The sequence below is a fragment of the Diospyros lotus genome, chromosome 9 (assembly GCF_014633365.1).
Source record: "Diospyros lotus cultivar Yz01 chromosome 9, ASM1463336v1, whole genome shotgun sequence".
NCBI lineage: Eukaryota > Viridiplantae > Streptophyta > Magnoliopsida > Ericales > Ebenaceae > Diospyros > Diospyros lotus.
In genome coordinates, this window is record NC_068346.1 from 37246157 (window position 1) to 37252579 (window position 6423).

The following is a 6423-nucleotide window of genomic DNA, read 5'->3' on the forward strand; positions in this document are numbered from 1 at the left end:
TCCGCCACTATCGCTATTTTATGTATACATATGTATAAGCCATATCCGCCACTATTCTACTTCCCTTATATACATTTCCAAAATTTACGTGAACCAAAAATTATCTTCCTACACCTCCAACCGTCATCACTCCTCGTCCTCGGACCCAGATGGGGGTGTCAAGGCACGTTCCTCGGGCTCTTGCACGGGTACCTCCACAAGCGCAGGCATAACCTGATCAGCCATGAGAGCCTCGACCTCACGTAAGCGGTCCATGAAAGCTATGAAATCGGGGTGAACCTCATGGATGATGAGATGATTTCCTGCATCCTTCCACTCGGGGGTGAGTAGGGAAACTAAGTAGGCTACTTGGAGTCCTGCCAGATGCGGCACCACTACGTCCGGTGGAAGCTCCATGATGATAGGTGATACAGCATCAAGAAAATTTCCTAAGGCATCTCCAGGGATCATATACACTCCCCCTAACTGCATGGTCCACCACCCCATGATAATGCGCTGGTTTTGATGTTCAACTACGTTGGGGTCCATTTCCTGTATTTAACCAAAAACATCCTCAAAGTCAATCATGTAAGAAAACTTAATCGAGTTATGTAAATCCAGCTCTGATACCAACTGTAACGCCCCACTTTTCTTTTTCCAAGGTACACATACAAAGATGCATGATGACGCTAGCGACCGTATGGTAATCAAAGGGCGTTTATGGAAGCCTTTGCCAACAGAAGCAAGGATCGAACCTGAAAGCTTTATAAAACCATAAGCTAGATATTTAAGGCTTCCACTATATGCTTTTAACACAAAAACCATCTGAAAAGCCATAATACAACTTGAAAATCTAGGGATCATTTAGGCTCCCTTTTACAACAAGTAAAACTCACACTAAAGTAATAGTACAATGTTTTGCAATTAAAACGTAAAGGAGCTAACTATCCAAGAACCACTTCCTTTCCTTTCCTCTGACTTGATTCCGGGGCACCTGTCACGACTAACCCACCTGGAACGTTGAATGTTCCAGGGGTATGAGACACCCAAGTTAGATAGTTATATCTAAGTGAGTGCAACAAGAAGAGATAACATGCATGTGATGAGATATGTAGAATGATATGAAACCGCCTGTGTGGTAGTGACGCCGAGGTGTTGCAATCACCCCCGCTGATCAATCATGTTCTCACATCTCCAAGACTTTTCACCAGTCTAACATGAGATCCTGACTTCAGCTAGCCACACACACCAAGTGATGCATGACAAAGAAAGAGAAAATGCTTGATTTAAAGGAAAGTCATGCTTATGCAAGTAATCACCCTTACCCGTGTGAAGACAAAATGTTCGGTATGTAATATAAAGATGCAAGAAGCACTCACCTTGCTGATTCGGAAGCTCTAAAGTACTGTTCACAGGGTTCGGGAAAGTTTTTCTGCAAAAATAACATAACTTCGAAACTCAAACCTAAACTATTTTTATATGAGGTCCTAGGGAAACATTTAAGGACCAACTGTACAAAATTTGGGCCCAAGAGGACATCTCACGCGCTTGGGGAAGGAGCCCCACGCGCTCCACTCGCGACAGTCAGGTGGCGCGTGAACTGCACGCGCCGCCCCTCCAGCTTTGCCGTCTTGAGGTTTTTTGGCCCGTTCTCCCTCATCCGAACTCCGATTTGACTTCCGTTTGAAACCACACGACCCTTATTCAATTATCTATCGAACTACAGAAAGAAATTAGAATTACCTTGCTGTTTTGTCGCTGTTTAATGCCTTTTACGGTGGCGGTCCAACTTTTCCGACGAAGTGTTTTACCACTCTATTTTTGGGCAAAGCTTCTCCTCTCAACTCACCTCCCCTTTTCCTCTTGATTAATGGTGAGAATTTCCCTTCCATGGCCTTGGTATTTATAGGCATTTATGGCCAATCCAAGAGTGCCATGTGTCACTTAGATAAGGTTGTAATCATCACTTTCGTAGGATTGTGCCAAGTGTCCCTTGAGATTTGAACCATTTCTCCCCCTTGTGACATGTGTCCTTTTAAACATGTGCCACCACATGTTAATTTGATTTTTTCAAGATTCCTCATGATTATGTCTCCTAACTAAGTTAGCTTACTTGGTTCCTTTAACTAACTAGTTACAAGATATTTTAACTTCTTACAAATAACTCTTTAACCCAAATACTTATTTGCACTTATATCCCTTGAGCCCCTATAACTCCTTAAACTTCTCCAAAATACCTTAGATGATGTCCCCTTGCGATAGTTTCCGTGATTTTTCGGAAAACCCTTCATTCGTTCCTCGGCGATTACCTCAGAACTTCACATGTATCCTTCGATTTCCAAGAAAATGTTTTATTTCTTAAACAACAATGCCTAGGAAAACTTCGGGTATTACAGCAACCACTGAGCTTATAAGTGCGGTTGGGCTCTTATCCTTAAGAGGGTAAGCGCTGATTTGTGGCTGTAGGCTAATGCTGATGCTTTGCATCAACAATCATGCTCACTACATTTTTGAATTTGATTGAGGCTTTGGGTTCTAGTTTTTAATCAAAATGGTAAAAGATTGTAATCATCATTTATGTTAAGATTATGTATCTCAAAATAATTATGAAAAAGAAATGGTTAAATGCATAAAAATACTTATGTACTTTACTAAAAAAGTCACGTGGCACCTCGAACTTACAAAATATTCTATTAAACACCTCTATTTCAACAAAAAACAAAACTATTAAATACTCAATAAACATTGATTAGGAATAAAACTTTAACGTGAAATGCATGCAAAGTAATTAAGGATATACTCTCTACTTTCCTCTTCAACGCTTCTTTTCTTGTACCAGAACGTTAGAACTCATTGAGTCGTTCCATTCCTAATGTCCAAGACAACTAGAATGTCATTGAGTTGTTTGGTTCTCGTTGTCGAGCCGCTCCCTATTGCTCCAACTCCTCTTCAACGTTGTCGTCTAGTTGTTCCCCATTCCTCAAATTGGAGCATAGTTCCAAACATAGATAACTCACTCACCAGGCTCACCTCAATGCCCGCTATCCCTTTAACACCTAGTCCCACCACTGTCCCCTCCCAACTTTCTCTCTCCAAAGATTGCCTTCTCAACCCATTTGTTAACACATTCCTCTACCTCTACCTCTTTCCATTCTCCAAACTCTTACTCATCCTCTACTTCCATCGTCGTCTAAACCCCTAACCTTGTCCTCTCCATTAACTACCGCCTTGCCCTCGAGCACCACCTTCCTACCACCTACTACGATGCCCTTAACTGGCTTTGTACCCAAGCCCTCGCCCCAAACCTCTTTGACGAATGACTCCAAAACTACACTGATTTTTCCAAGTGCTTTCTGTCTGTTCTCTCCATTGATTACCGCCTCCTTGTCACCTCACTACATATTTAATGTCTTTAGTAAAGTTTTGATAAAGAAAGAGAGAGAGAAATGTGACCTTATTGTTAGAAAGAAAGAGAGAAAGAGATAGGTGAGTGACCTTGCTAAATGCATTCACTAGTGCGTGTTTTTGCATAGGTTGCTAATTGGGTAAAAATGTGCCTAATAGTTTCACTTTTTTAAAGTAGACATGTCTAATAAGAGGTTTGAAAGTCTGAGTGCCACATGACTTTTTTGGTAAAATATAGGGATATTTTTTTTGTCTTCACCTGGAAAAAATTTATGAACATATGAATAAAAAATTTGTTAGAATATCCCTAATCAGTACATTTAAACGATAACAATGAACATGATAAGAAAATCATTTATATATATATATGTAATAAGGCAACAATTTCATGTTTAATTTAGCAAAACGATTACAAAGAAAATACACTTACATTTCTCTATTTTATCAGAAGAAATCCTAAAATCAATAATAATCAAAGTTACAGAAAATGATTTTAAAGTATATAAAAAATAATTTTTAAGTATATTTGTCATTTGTCTACCACATGTTTACTTCAATTAATCAAAATATTTTATTTTATTTTTTGGTTGATAATCTAGGTGTCCGGGCTTTATCCACCTAGTCCTAAAGGAGATTGGCTTTCCCTTCTAGTTCAGTCTTTGGATAAATCAGATGCGGTCTCAATTTTGTACACTCTCAAGCGGACACACGATTAGTCTCTATTAAATGAGACATTTCTATCTCTAATAAGAGTTGATCTTCCATCATTCTCAACAAAACTTGAGAACTTTACCACTTGCTCCATGTCTTGTAGCGATCAAAATAGTTTGTTCTTTGTATGAATTGTTGGTTCAATGCTTATTTTTTAAAATTGACATCTACATAATAAAAATTAGGTTAATTACACTAATAATAACTCAACTTTATGTTCTATTACTGTTTGATCACTAAACTTTGAAATGTTACATGTTAGTTACTGATATTTCAAAACGGTTACCGCTTAATCATTGAACTTTGAAATGCTACCTGTTAGTCACCGATATTTCAAAATTGTTACTATTTTGTTACTGAATTTTAAAATGTTACCTATTAGTTACTGATATTTCAAAACTATTACTGCTTAGTTACTGAATTTTAAAATATTACCTGCTAGGCATTGATATTTCAAAATCGTTTTTCACCCGTCACTCGATAGTCACTGAACTTTAAGTTCACGAGTGACGAATGAGGAACATTTTTGAAATATTAGTGACTAACATGTAATATTTTAAAGTTCAGTGTAACAGTTTTGAAATATCAGTGACTAATAGGTAATATTTTAAAGTTCAGTAATTAAGCAGTAATAGTTTTGAAATATCAATGACTAACAGGTAACATTTTAAAGTTTAGTGACTAAGAAATAATCGTTTTGAAATATCAATGACTAACAGATAACATTTCAAAGTTCAGTGACTAAATAGTAATAGAATGTAAAGTTAGGTTATTATTGGTGTAATTAACCTAATAAAAATTATATTAAACTTAAGTTAAATAACTTTATTATTTATCATCTAATTATATATATATATATAGAGAGAGAGAGAGAGAGAGAGAGAGAGCGATGCTATCATGCAAATTTGGCAAGCACAACCCAAATCACCCATTTTGATTGCCCCGTTCCATCGAATCAGAATTTATTCACTGATGACTCTGTCTAATAGCGGTTCATGTCCCACATCGGAGACGTCACGGCAGGGGAGAGGCAAATTAGTGGATAAAAATGGCAGCCAGGCACTGAACAAATCATACCTTTCTCGGCCTTTTGGCTAAGATCAAGTGTAGTATCTGTTCTTATCAGTTTAATATCTGATACGTGGGCCATTGGCTCACATGATATTAAATTTATTTTTGTAGGGGGAGGCCCATCACAGTAGCTCGCTACTGGGGTTCTCGAGCGTCGCCTCGGCGTTGCACTACTGCCTGGGCCTGGCGCACCCCACCAAAGTCAAGTTTCAAAATTTTGGGCCGAAAATGGCTTTAATAGCCCGAATGGTTAAGATAGCCCCAATGGCTGAAAGGCATGCAATAAGTCAAGGTAAACGCTGGATACCTTAATTAATCATTAGCTTTGTCCAAATCTAAAACAGCTTAGAAGACACGTCGGGAAAGCTCGGTGGATTGGGTTGGTGGCGTGTTGATCAAACAATGATGTGGCGAAACAGAGGTTACGGGGAAAGAGAAGTCAAAGAAATGGGGCGAGACGAAATAGAGAAATGCTTAGTGGTTTGCGGTCAAACGATGGGGATGGGATGTGCTGTCTTGACCGTGATCACGTGTGCTTTTTCTTGAGCCCATGCCAACAACCACTGGCCATCCCCTCTTCATTTGGTGCTTTGCCTATTACTACTTTTGACACCATAGAGAGGTCAATGTTGTCAACTAGCTTTGCCCCAATAAAAGTAACAGATAAAACTTTAACTAAATATTAATATAACCCCTCTCAAGACTCTCCGTACATCCGCCCCTAGTGTCGACACTGCACTATGAAGCTGTACAATGTTGGCGCAGTTCTATCTCAACTTTGTTTTCCTTTGTTGTCACCAACACCAACGGCTTCCCCTTTGGCCTCCTCACTCGTGTTGAGATGGGTGATCCAAAGTCCAAATCTTTTGTTCTTGAAATTATATGCTAATTTGGGGTTATTTGAAAGTATAATTTTTACAAGAGTAATGGTCTGTGAATCAGTAAAGCAAGCATGCGATAAATTGAAGGAAGACTTTATAGGGTAAAGAAAGTCAACTTTTTATTTCTTAAAAAGAGAGTTTGAAATGTTAAGAATGAAAGATGGGATAACAGTGAAGGAGTATTTTTCAAAACTCATGTAAGTAGTGAATCAAATTCGACTTTATGGTGAGACAAATGTGGTGAAAAAATATTGATTAGCTTGTCTAATAGATTTGAGTTAAAGATCTTAACAATTAAAGAATCTTGTGACTTGAAACAATTGTCAATTGTAGAGCTTTTTAGCAAACATTAGAAGAGAGAATTGAAGGAGCACTT

General features: G+C 38.2%; 1 non-coding gene across 1 annotated transcript; it reads left to right on the top strand.

Annotated features, from left to right (window-relative positions):
- Window positions 1–5168: 5168 nt before the first annotated feature.
- On the top strand, window positions 5169–5363 carry LOC127810721 (U2 spliceosomal RNA). The gene has a single exon (XR_008025533.1). It is a non-coding gene; the product is annotated as a U2 spliceosomal RNA (small nuclear RNA).
- Window positions 5364–6423: the final 1060 nt, after the last annotated feature.